Genomic DNA, 13,372 nt, shown 5'->3' with positions numbered 1-13,372 from the left:
GCAGACTGTGAGATTTCGTGACTGTGCAGTTGGCGCTTCCCCAGATACTTGTCTGTCCTGCTCCCACTGTGGTGGAGGCCATTCCTGCCCTGTGGTGGGAAGGACTGTAAGGAGGCAGATGGATGGATTCCACAGCAACCGTAGAGAGCTGGCAAACCTCAGCCAGGAAGTCCCTGGAGTTCACAAGGGCTTCCAAAGATGGAGGAGGAGGGATTGGATAATAGGATGGATGGGCTAGGTTGGCAGATAGAACTCGAGAGTAGTGGCTTGGGCTTAGAGCAAGGCCACAAGGCCAGGCTTGAACCCCCCACCACCCAGGAAGTAACCATTGGCCAGGGCTTCCAGGCTGCCCTCAACCAGGAAGTCAATGCCACCTTTCAGCAGGTGTGGGTAGAGGAGGGGCAAGCAGATCAAGACTCAGAAGCAAGTTTTGCTTCCCTGGTTGACAAGGTGAGGCTGGTGTGTATGTGTGCTTCCAGAACTGGGTAGAGACATTGCCATTTCCTCAGTAAAGGAGTCACACACACCTGCTATCTCTGCCACTCTCCTCCCTTTGCAGCAGTAAGGACTGAGATGAGACAGCAGAAAGAACTTTCCGGTTGAGAAGTTTAGAAGAAATGCTAGATTCTCAAATATGGGGATAGAGACTGTCTCTCTAGATGCTGCTGTTTTATCAACCAGGTTGTGGGGAGGGAGCGAAGGCTCCCTCCCCAGGGCTCATGGAGGTCTTCTGAGTGGGCAGGGTGTTTCTGGGTTCTGGGTCCATTTTCTAGAACAGCAGATCACAGTGCTGGAGAGTGAGTGAAGCTTCTTGCAGCAGGCAATCAGGAGCCACGCACTGAGGCCCCTCATCAGGACTTAAGTTATCAGCTTGGCAGGTCTGAGAGTGGGATGGCTGGGCTGAATGTGCACTGCAGACTTGGTTTGGGGAGCATGAGAGGGCTCTGGGGAAGGACTAATGACAATGACTAGCAAGTAGGGTGGCCACTATGTTACATGAGTCTACAAGGTCATTGGATTGTGGTTACTGAGAGCAATGGTTCTTGACATTGGCTGAAAAATAACCTAGGAATTTCAAAACAAATACTGTTGCCTGAGCCTCTATTACAAATCAGTTAAGTCAGGCTACTGGGGTGGGGTCCAAGTTTCACCAGTATCTTTTGAAGTTAGTGAAGGAATTCTAGGGAGCTGCTTGAGCTGAGAACCGCTGGTCTAGGATGTGGTCTTAGGGATCCAGAAAGGAAGAATGCCGTGATCGATTAGTAATGCCTGCTGTGGTGGGAGGTGAAGGGAGTCGAGGCATAGGATGCCCTCTCTCACTGGTGCTCACCTGTGGCTTCATGGTTTGCCGAGTACTTTCACGTCCATCATCTGAACAGCATTGAAAGTGAGGGAATGCCACTCTTGTAATTTTACATGCAAAAAAACTGACGATCAGATCCTTGGTCTATCAACAACCATCCTAGGCTGGAGAAGACCTCAGAGGTACCCTGTCTCTTGCCTAAAGGACTGAATGGAGAGTGAGGGCAGGGCTCTAGCTTAATGCACGAGTCTGGACTGGAGTAGGTGCTTGACAGTGCTGCCACCTGCCTGCTCCCCCATCCTGGCAGGTTCCAGGGGAGATCAACCGCAGGGTCAGTGCAGAAGAGGGCTCAGGGTTGCCCTGACACATCACAGGCCCCAATATCCTAATGTGAGGGCCCTCTGTGCTGCATAGCAGGAGCTGCTTTCTTTTTTTCACCAGTGAAGGAACTGAGACCCAGGAAGGGGCAAGGGCCTCGTCTAAGATCACCTAGGTCATCAGGGGCAGAGCCAGGCTCAGACCCCAAAGTCCTATGATCTATCTGGTCAACACACCCATGGCAGGATGTCATCAGTCTGCAACAGGGGTGAAGGCACTGTGCCCGAAGGTGGGCAGGTTAGGGACCCGAGAAGCCTTGGGAGTATAGGGGATTCTGGACGGTCAGATAGGGGAGAGCACTTTACAGCCTTCAGTGGCATCGGTGGACAGAACAGTGGAGGTGGGCCTGTGGCAAATCAGGGAGGCCGGGGGAGGAGGCAGCAGAAGGGGCAGCAGGAAGAGGCTGCTTTGGGGAGCAGATGGTGCATCATGTGTAGCCTTTTGCTTCTGCTCCTGGAAGCCCAGGACGGGCAGAGGGAAGAAACGGGGTCCCTGGAGACAGAGGAAAAGAGGGGTGGGCTCACTGTAACAGGGATGAGGTCCAGGGTCCTTCCTACCCTCGGGGTGTGGAGGGAACTTCAGTGGAGCTGAAGGCCAGGATGGAGGTGCTGTGTAGGGGTCCCATCGGGGCTGGCTCTGGGGGTCAGAGGGGTGACTGAGTCGGTTCTGGTCTCTCCAGGATGACACCAAGCTGAGTGTGCCCTTGGAGTTGCCATGGCCTGGGTTTCCTCTGCTGCTGAACTGTTTCCATCTTCCCCACCCCCAGGGTCGGGTTTCATGTCCACTTCCCACACACACACACCAAAACTGAACCTCAGGAAGGGAAAGTGATGGAGCCTGGGCCAGGTCGTTGACTCCAAACATTCCTTCTGGAGGGTTCCTGCCTGCCAAAACAGTTCATTCTGGACCCGCAGATCCAGCTGGTGTGAGGACAAAGGCCTGGTCACGTGCACTCAGAGTACAAAGTGTGTTTCTAAGTCAGGGAGTTCCTCAGGCTACAGTGTCATAAGAGCTGGCCTGCAGGCCTGGGGCTGAGCTTTTCACAGCCTTCCAGGAGGGAACCAACAGGCCTGGGCCTCAGACATGTCCATGTTTCTGTCCACAGGCAACAAGCAGCTCCTGGGCCAGGCTGCGTCATCCCAGTAGAAGAACATGATGGCCCTGCGGAGGGAAGCCCAAGTCCTGGAAGACCAGGAGCCCTGTAGTGCTCTCTAGCTGGGTTGCCTGACTAAAGGGCCAGGTCCGGGGCCCAGGACACTTTAAATGGGTGCCCAAAGTGGGAAGGGGATGACTAGGGGGCCCGCCTAACATCTCTAAGCCAGTCTCTGAGGCTGCAGGCAGGAACTGGAGGTTAATCACTGGGGGGTGATGGAGACGTTGGGGCAGCTCATAGTCTGGAGACTGGTTTAGAGACAGCCTAGAGACTACTGGCCAGCTGCACTGTGCAGGATGGCTTGTGTCAGAGGGAGCCTGGAGTGGAGCTGAGGGGCAAGGGCCGGGCTTGGATGGATCCTGAGAGTATAGAGGCTATGGTTGGCCATATCAATGGGAGAAGAGGAGAGAGAGGAGCCATCATGATTCCTTTCCTCAGATGCAGATAGTGAAGGCCTTTGATACTTGGCAAGTGCCCCTTGCTTTCTGAGACCCTGTCTCTGCTCCCCTGCCCACCTGACTCATTTCCTCCTCCCAGACCAACGACAGGGACTGAATCGTCTTCACCTGTGTACTCCTGTGCCTGGCACACCGTTTGTGCTCAGCACAAGTGGGTGAACTAAGCCCCCCAACACCCAGCACGCTCTGACTCCAGGCTGCCATGGAGGGTCCTGACAGGAGCTGGTCCTTGGTATAACCCACTAAAGGCCCTGCAGCAGGAAAGCCAGACATATCAGTGGCCCAGCTGGGGGACTGTCGGGGTGTGTGAGTCAGGCTGGCTGTAGATGTGGACATTGGCACCCTTGGGACATCTCTGGAGAGCAAGGAGAGCAAAGGGGGTTCCAGATGGCATCCAGGGATCCTTCCAAGGGGCTGCAGCCTCTTGACTCTGACCTCTGCCCTGTTCCCTCTCTTCATCTGTGGAGCCTCAGCCCTTAGCCCCTTTCCTATACTTCAGGTCCAGAGTAGCAGGTAGGGGTCCTAGGACAGGATTTGGAAACTGATGTTTATGGAGCCCTAGCCCTGGGCTGGCACCTCTCTGAGGCAGGTGGTGCTGTTCCTAAGACTGACATGCTAAATCCAAGGCCACTGAGCAGTACCTGGAGCCAGGATTCCATGAGCTCCGTCTCCCAGAGCCCACACTCTTTCCACATTGCCACCCTGCCTGGCGTGGGAACGGCCTGCCTCTGCCCACCCAGCTGCTGTGCATTTGTTCCCACCCTACCCTGACATCCCACGGGCTCCCTGCCCATTCTCTGTTGGAACTTTCATAGTGTTCTGTCATCGGAAGCCTGATGTCTCTGAGTCCTTGGCACTGGGCTGGGTTCCCTTTTCACCTCCTGATTGCCATTAGGCCATCTCAGTTTTACATACTGCCAGCTTCCTGCAGAAGCTGTGGCCCCACAGTCACTGGTCAGTCACAGGGGCCCATCCCCTCAATGTTGGGGGTCTTTAGGGCAGTACCTTGATCAAACTTCTCTTGATCCTGGTCTCCCATGCTAGAGGCAGCCAGGGGTGGTGGCGGCCCTGGATCAGGAGCAGGTGGGGGTGATGAAGAGGTGGTGAGTGCTTAGTCGTTCAGTCTTGTCCAAATCTGTGCAACCCCATGGACTGTAGCCTGACAGGCTCCTCCGTCCATGGAATTCTCCAGGCAAGAATACTGAAATGGGTAGCCATTTCCTTCTCCAGAGGAACTTCCTGACCCGGGGATCAAATCTGTGTCTCCTGCATTGCAGTTGGATTCTTTACCATCTGAGCCACCAGGGAAGCCCTGAAGAGGTGGTGGAGGTGGGCTAAGTGGACAGGGGTGGAAGAGGTTTTGGAAGGAATGGAACTGAAACAGACTAGAGTGGGCAGTTTATCTTGAGAAGCTGTCTGGGCTCTGGGAGCAGAAGCATCAAAATGAAATCCTAGATCAGCAAGAAGAATCTGGAGATACAAGAAGGAGACAGCCCGGCCATGCAAGTTAGTGCTTCTGGTCCCTGTCATTTGCCTAGACATCGGTATGGTGGCCAGTCCAGCCAGCTGAGGATGGCTGCCACCTCTGCCACCACTATGACAGGGGTATCTTTAGTTTTCCTGAGCATCTTCAGAGGAGACTCAGGAGACCTCATGTCTCACCACTTGACCTTGGAAAAGTTCTGCTTCCTCTCTGACCACCACCCCTCAAGCCATCCAGGACCCTGGCTCCCTATCATGCGTGTGTCATCTTGCCCGGCAGTGAAGACTGTTTCTCCTCTGGCTTACTCACCTGCTGCCTCTCAGGGCTGGAGATCCTTGGGGCCCATGGCCTAACCCCACTGGCCCAAATCTTATCAACTGAGGGCTGATCAACACCACTTGAGAAGATGGGACATTTTCAAGTCTGAGAGTCTCTCTGCCTTAGCTATTTCTGTCCCACCATTCTAGACTGAATACAATCACTGTGCACGGCCAGTGTTTGTGGAAGAGGGAGAAAAAGCCATCCAAAAATGAAGAATAGGCCACAGAGGAGGTAAATGAGAAGCACAGAGGAGCCAAGGAATCTTTCCTTTAGGAGAAATAGAAAATAAATTTATGCTGTATGAACTAGCTCCTCTCACTTGGTCCTGACTCTTTTGTTTGTTTGAAGAGCTCATAGATAGCCTTGGAATCCAGCCAAATCAGGAAAGAGGGGCCTCCAGGTTGTCATAGAAAATCCTCGAAGCAAATAAGAGGTGGATGAATCATGGCTTTGACTGCCCAAAGGACGGATGGGACAGGGTAGATGGTGGGAAGATTCCTGTCTGACTCCCCACCCACCCCCCCACCTCCAGTCCCCACATTTCAAGTCAGCAAATAGAGAGTCAGGGCAAGGGGCCCCAAGCAGGCTAAGGCAGGTTTGCAAAGGAGGATTGGTGGGGACACTGCACCCTCTGGAGCCAGAAAGATTGGGGTGTTCTCTCTGCACATCATCAGCTGGCAGGTCAGCCCAGGCCCAGCGTTCCCTCTGACTCCCTTTCCTCCACAGTCAGAGGTGGTGGGGGTTGGGTACCACCCTTTGAGGATCCTTTGTAGTTTCTCAGAGGCCCTAAGAGCACTTGATTAATTGCCCCCTGCTTGAAAGATGTAAGTGATGACAGTGTGAACAGTTCAGAGTCCACGATCCAGCAGGATTTCAAATAAGATGCTAAGGCTGCCAGCTTCTAATTGGGCCAAAATGGGATCAATGACCATTGACTGCCTTTATTGTTTCAAAAAAGAAAAGGACCATTTAACAGTAGGAGGCACATGCTCTCAGAACAAGATCAGCCCTTGAGTTTAAACAAAGTCAGCCACACAAGAAACTTATTGCACCATACTTATCTTTCTCCCTTAGCTCCAGACCAGTGAAAACTGCTTCAGCATTTATTGTACAACCTCTTCCTATCTGAGCCCCTCATCCAAATGATGAGCGTAAAAGCACTCTGTCAATGACACGACATTGAGAAAATCATCAAAAGGAACAATAATAAAAGGGAAGTCTGTAGAAAAGGAGCATGAGCTGCAGGATGAAAGGACTGATGACAATGACGATCCTGCACAAGGAATGTGGCGAGAGGGGAAGGGAGGAGTGGGCTGTTGGTCCACCCTGCAGGGCTGCGCCCACACCAAGAAACTTGTTCCCTATGCCTGCTTCCTCTTCTGCAAAAATGAAAATAATAACCACCTCCTGTTTTTGTAGTGGCTGAGACATAAAAATGCCAGGCCCATAATAAATGTTAGCTATTATTGTTATTGTTATTAGGAACAATGATAGCTAGGAAACCACCGATAACTTTTAGAGGTTCACTGGGACTCCGATCCTAATTTGACTTCCCAGCAGCGAGTCCCTTCTTTGGCATTTCCCTTCTTTGGCATTGATGTTAGTGGTAAAGAACCCACTTGCCAATGCAGGAGACATAAGAGATGCGGGTTTGATCCCTGGGTCAAGAAGATCCCCTGGAGGAGGGCATGGAAACCCACAGTATGCTTACCTAGAGAATCCCACGGACAGAGGAGCCTGGTGGGCTACAGTCCATAGGGTCTCAAAGAGTTGGACACAACTGAAGCGACTTAGCCATGCACACGTCAGACTGATATGTTTGAGCCTGTTTCTGAAACTGCCTCCTCCAGGGAACTAATCCAGGTCTACAGAGCCCATGGCTTCTTTCTCAGTCTCACCCCACCAGAATGGAGCTTTTGCCCCTGGACTTTTTCCTGAACCAAACCCCTGGAGTTTCCTCCTAAAACTTTGCCTTTCTCCTATCATGTAGATGTTGCTAAGTTTGTGGCTTACTTGAAACAGGATTGCTACATTTCCCCCAGGGCCTCCTGGTTATTTATTAGTAGTCTCAGTGCTGGAGGTATCTTCTCCAGGGTCCCTGGTGGGCAGAGCCTGGGAGGTCCATGTCTCCCTGTGCAGTGATCAGGACAGAACTGTCTCCAGGTGAACTTGCTGTTTTTGATGATGGTGGGAAGAAGACACCCGCAGAGTCATGCTTGCAGAACTCTGAAGGCTACTCCCCCGCACCACACCCCTTGCTGCAGCTCAGCCCACCTCTCTGCCTCCCTGAAGACCTGTCTTTGACTGGACTGGGAATGGCCACCTTTCATCCCGCAGGGCCAGGTGTGCCAGAAGTCACTGCCAAAGCTGACTTCCAGTGGCGAGGGTCTCAGGGCAAGAGCAGGCAGGCAGGGCTTGGGCTAAGAACCAAGCCTGGAAATGGAAACTCCATGACACCATGATTGACTATTCAGGGCCGGTGTCTGGAAACTGGGCTATGAGCCAGGATGGGTAAGAGGAGAATAGGCTGAAAAAAGACATCCTGAGAGGAACAAAGCCTGGTGGGAGAGAGGGAGGAGGGTTTGGAGATGGGAGGGGGAGGATCCACCAGTCACATTGCTGAAGTCTGCACATTTGGAAAGTGAAGGATAGGGGGGGACAATGGGCAGGATCTGGGTGCAGGAGGGTCAGAGACAGTGGTGTGCTGGTTAAAGCTTAATCAGCTCTTCGAGAAAAAATGTGTATACGTAAATACACACACACGAATATATACACACAAATGCATATATGTACATATGTATAACACATACATGTACATAAACATTTTTATGTTTTACTGATACATAAAGTGTTTTTATGGGGCTTCCTGGGTGGCTCAGTGGTAAAGAATCCGCCTGCCAATGCAGGAGATGCTGGTCTATGGATAAGGAAGATCGCTTGGAGAAGGATATGGCAACCCACTCCAGTATCCTTGCCTGGAAAATCCCATGGACAGAGGAGACTGACAGCCTACAGGTCATGGGATCACAAAAGAGTCGGACACCACTTAGCAACTGAACAACAGCAACGAGGTGTATAACATGCAATTTATAAATAATAAAATATTCAATACTCTTCATTATAAACTATAAAACCTCCTGAATCTCATGAAATACTTTCAATTGATTTTGCCTAAGCTCTTGGCTAACCGCCAGTCTGTTAACCACAACTTACCAACAAGTACAGTTCCGACAGGAACATTAGTCAGTTCATATTTTCATGCTAATGATTAAGATTGAAGTGGAACAAGGAACATGGCTTTAGAGCTTTCCTTGCTACCCAGTGATGTGAATGGCTGAATCAGGGAAAAGGTTTTGAATACTGGAAGATTATTTGGTTGTTGTTTTTTTTTGCTATGCATAGTGTAATGGTTATGAACATGACACACTTTTAAGTTTCATCTGCATGACATTTTTACCATCACTTCATTAAACCTAGACCAGAGCCGTCCAACAGAAGTGCAATGCAAGCCAGATACATAGTGTAAAACTTTCTGGTAGCCACACTAGAAAAATAGCTGAAATTCTTTTTAATAATGTATTTACTTAACCTGATATATGCAAAATATTATCGTTTCAACGTATAACCAATATAAGAATGATTCATGGAATATTTGATATTCTTTTTTTCATACTAAGTCTTCAAAATCCAATGTGCATTTTACATATACAACATTTTGAAATGTGAACCACCCACATTTCAAGTGCTCAGTAGTCACATGGGGCTAGAGGCAACTGTGGTAGACAGTATGCTGCTAAGTAGCTTCAGTTGTGTCCGACTCTGTGCGATCCCATAGACGGCAGCCCACCAGGCTCCCCCGTCCCAGGGTTTCTCCAGGCAAGAACACTGGAGTGGGTTGCCATTTCCTTCTCCAATGCATGAAAGTGAAAAGTGAAAGTGAAGTCACTCAGTCATGTTTGACTCTTAGCGACCTCATGGACTGCAGCCTACCAGGCTCCTCTGTCCACGGGATTTTCCAGGCAAGAGTACTGGAGTGGGGTGCCATTGCCTTCTCTGACAGTATAGTTCTAGACAATTAACAAAACAATCAATTTTGTACACACATGTATTGATACATATAGGTATGTGCATATATGCACACATATATATAGTGTGTATATATAGATATATAGTCATTTTTTGTACACCTAAAACAAATATAATGTTATATGTCACATATATTTCAACTTAAAATACAAAAAAAAAAAAAAAAGAAAAACAGTAGACTAAGCTCTGGTTTGCAGTGTTTGATGATTCCTTTGGTGTGACTCCTCCCACAGTAGTGGTTTCAAGCTGCCAACATGATGTCCGTGATCTCAGAGCTGCAGAAATGTGCAACAGCTCATCATTGTACAGTATAGGATTGGCCAAAAAATTCCTTTGGTTTTTAAGTAAAAATAAAAGACACATCTTTCATTTTCACCAAGAACTTTATTGAACAACATATTCATCATTTTGTTCCACTACCTTCCACCATTTTTCATTCAACTTCATAATTCCATTTCCCCAAAACTTTTTATCTTTTTGAGCGAAGAATGGTTCTGTGCCTTTTACAATCTTCCAAGGAATTGAAAATTTTTTACATTAAGAGAATTTCATAAAGACAAAAATAAATGAAAATCTGAAGGTGTGATGTCTGGTGAATACAGTGAATGAATCAGGACTTCTCAGCCAACCTGTAACAGTTTATGTCTGGCCATCAAAGAAACATACAGTCTCGCATTACCCTGATGGAAGATAATGCATTTTCTGTTGGCTAATTCCTGATGTTTTTTGTAGAGTGCTGCCTTCAATTGGTCTAATTGGGAACAGTACTTGTTGGAATTACTCATTTGGTTTTCCAGAAGGAGCTCGTAATAGAGGATTCCCTTCCAACCACACCATATACACAACATCACCTTCATTGGATGAAGACCGGCCGTTGGTGTGGTTGGTGGTGGTTCAATAGATAACTGCATGCGGAAATATGGTCAAGAAGTTTTTTTTTTTTTTTTTTTTTTACCTTATGTATGTGGAACCCAAACATCAAAGAGATTAACATTCAGTTTCAGTTCAGTTTAGTCGCTCAGTCGTGTCCGACTCTTTGCGACCCCATGAATCGCAGCATGCCAGGCTTCCCTGTCCATTACCAACTCCTGGAATTCACCCAGACTCACGTCCATCGAGTCAGTCATGCCATCCAGCCATCTCATCCTCTATCGTCCCCTTCTCCTCCTGCCCCCAATCCCTCCCAGCATCAGAGTCTTTTCCAATGAGTCAACTCTTCGCATGAGGTGGCCAAAGTACTGGAGTTTCAGCTTTAGCATCATTCCTTCCAAAGAAATCCCAGGGCTGATCTCCTTCAGAATGGACTGGTTGGATCTCCTTGCAGTCCAAGGGACTCTCAAGAGTCTTCTCCAACACCACAGTTCAAAAGCATCAATTCTTCGGCACTCAGCCTTCTTCACAGTCCAGTTCTCACATCCATACATGACCACAGGAAAAACCATAGCCTTTAGCTGGTGCAAATGATTTTCAACACTTGATTTGGATATTTTGAGTATATCAGCTATCTCCCGAGTGATATAATGTTGATTGTTCTCAGTTAATGTCTTGATTTGATTGCTGTCAATTTCAGCTGGTCTACTCGACAGTGGAGCATCATCCTGTGAGAAATCTCCAGCATGAAACTTCCCAAAATACTTTTGAAATGCCCAGTCACAGCGCCTTCTTCATACACTGTACAAATGTGGGTTTTTTTGTGTTTCGGTTACATTTTTACCTTTCTTGAAATAATAAGGCATAATATGCCAAAAATGTTGCTTTTGTCTTCCATCTTCAAAATTAAAATGGCTATACAAAAAAATTCACCAAGTTTGATAATCCTTTTAAGTGCACCCTGATATGACAGCTGTCACAAAACAATCTAACAAAAGTATTTTGAAAGAAGTTAAGGACAACTAAGTGTTACTTAGAGCCGTTTTATGGAAAAATTCGAACAAAATTTTTGGCTAACCCAGTATTTCCACTCTACAGATTCCACAGATGTAAATAACCTCAAGAGCTTAGAGAGTAGTAAAATAGTTAGGAAGTTATCAGTTTTAAGCCTTTTTTACTTTTCCTTTTGATTTAATTTATTTAATTCTGAGTATATATAATTTAATTTGAATTACAGCTGTGTTTGAAAACCAACTCACGAAGCTCTTGAAAATTTATCAGTTGGCTGTTATAAGCCAGTAGAACTTGGTCCAGCATAACACTAGTCAAAGATCAGAACAAAGGGAGCTTTCAAATGGGACATGTGAGTTTTCAGCAGGGATCAAAATGAGATTTTTCTTTGTTAAACAAAACAGACATTTATTGATTATTTTTATGAATCACCCTGACTGGGTCACAAAGTCCCCAGACATTGGGTCAAACATTAGTGCTGGGTTGTTGTGAGGGTGTTTCTAGATGAGATTTACCTATGAATCTTTGGTAGGCAGAATAAAGCAGATGTTCTTCCCAATGTGGGTGGGCCTCATCCAATCAGCCGAAGACCCAAATAGAAGAAAAATGCTGACTAAGAAAAAACTTGGTTATATCAGCTGGAACACTGATCTTCTTTCTAGGACTGGAATTTACGCCATGAGTTTTGCTAGATCTTAGACCTTCAAACAGAACCTGGAACTATACCACTGGCTCTCCTCAATCTCCAGCTTGGCAACTGCAGATTTTGGGACTTGTCAGTCTCTGTATTCATGTGAGCTAATGCTATTCACATATACAGATAGCTGGTGCAGGGTGGGAATGGTGGTGAGGAATAGAATGAACACAATAGGACTCTGGCCCTCAGAAGTCTTGTGATGTAAGGGATGCGTAGAGACCTACAGAAACAATAACAAGTCAAGCTATAATGGTGGCTCCAAGGGTTGTGGACTCCAGAGGTGGAGAGTTAAAAGGACATTTGCTTCTTTCTCTAGGTTGCTGCCTCATTTTGCCCTCATTGGCCTTGTCTTTAAATCAGAGGATTGGGCTGAGTGAATGGTTCCATTCCAGCTTCCAGAATGAGTCTTCTTGCAAGATGAGTGGGAGTGGTGGCTCCCTGGATGAAGTGGCATTTGTGTTACCTTGAAAAATGCTTTTCTCAGTACATAGAGATGTGGAATAAGGAAATCCTAGGTATCAGGAACAGTGAAGGCAAAAGTAGAGGGGCAGGAACAGGAAGAACCCTTTGGAAGGAAGCAAGTGCCCTGGCGTGACGGCAGAATGAGGAAGGAAGACCAAAGAGGGTAAGTACCAGGGTGTTAGGGGTGGAAGGGTTCTTAGGGTTTATCCAGAGAGCTACTAGATGAGGAACCTAAGGCTTAGAGTGGGTAAATAACTTGCCTAAGGTCACACAGCTAGCAGATGGGAAAATCAGATCCATGTGAAAGGATATAGATAAGGATATATGTAATTAATGCATTCATGTCCATACTCACCCATTTGTATAATTATCCCACTTAGCACTTATTTCCAGATGCTTGAGTGTAGGATAATCATTGACGAAAACAAACCTAAAATCTTTCTCTTTGTACAAACATGCTTGGGTGCAGAATTCTCAAAAAGGCATCTTCAATAAAGGCCATAGAAAATGGAGATAATACTATAAAACACTTATGAAGAAACAGTGAAAACACCTGACAGAATTACTAGCTTGCATTAGCCTCTGAGAGAGGGCCCAGGTGTTTGCACACATCAGTTTTGCATCTACTGTCATGGTAGGGAGATCCCAGAAACTTCTCTTCATGTCCTAGCCCATAGCCCAGAGACCCTGAAGGATCAAGCCAAATACAGTCAACAAGTTCCACCATCTGGAGATTTCTTGAGAGCTCCAGGCAGCCTCCCCAGGCACCCAGGTAGCACTGATCACTGAGCCAAAGACTAGGTTTCCAAAATGTCTCCAGGCTGGTGACCAAGGAGCTGGCAGAGACCACCTTGCTCCTGCAAAGATATCCAGACTTTGGTCTGCAACAAATGGCAGGCCAGGCTCAAATGGAGTATTCTTGGACTCCTCAGAGTCCCAGGTCAGAATGAGGCTGCAGACAGCACTACAGCTCCTGTCTATAATCTGCCCCTTTCCCTTCCTACCTCTGGCTCTGTCCTTACTGTAAATCCCAGCCTACACTCCCAAGCTTCAGTTGGAGCTGCAAGCAACCCGGAGGAGTGCCCACCAGCAAAGCAGTCTGTGCTCTGAGGATGGTGCTGGGAAGAGGCCCACACAGGCTGGGGTTATG

The sequence above is a fragment of the Bos indicus x Bos taurus genome, chromosome 5, assembly GCF_003369695.1.
Source record: "Bos indicus x Bos taurus breed Angus x Brahman F1 hybrid chromosome 5, Bos_hybrid_MaternalHap_v2.0, whole genome shotgun sequence".
In the NCBI taxonomy this organism is placed as follows: Eukaryota; Metazoa; Chordata; class Mammalia; order Artiodactyla; family Bovidae; genus Bos; species Bos indicus x Bos taurus.
The sequence above is the reverse complement of the archived record's forward strand: the minus strand, read 5'-3'. Positions refer to the sequence as shown.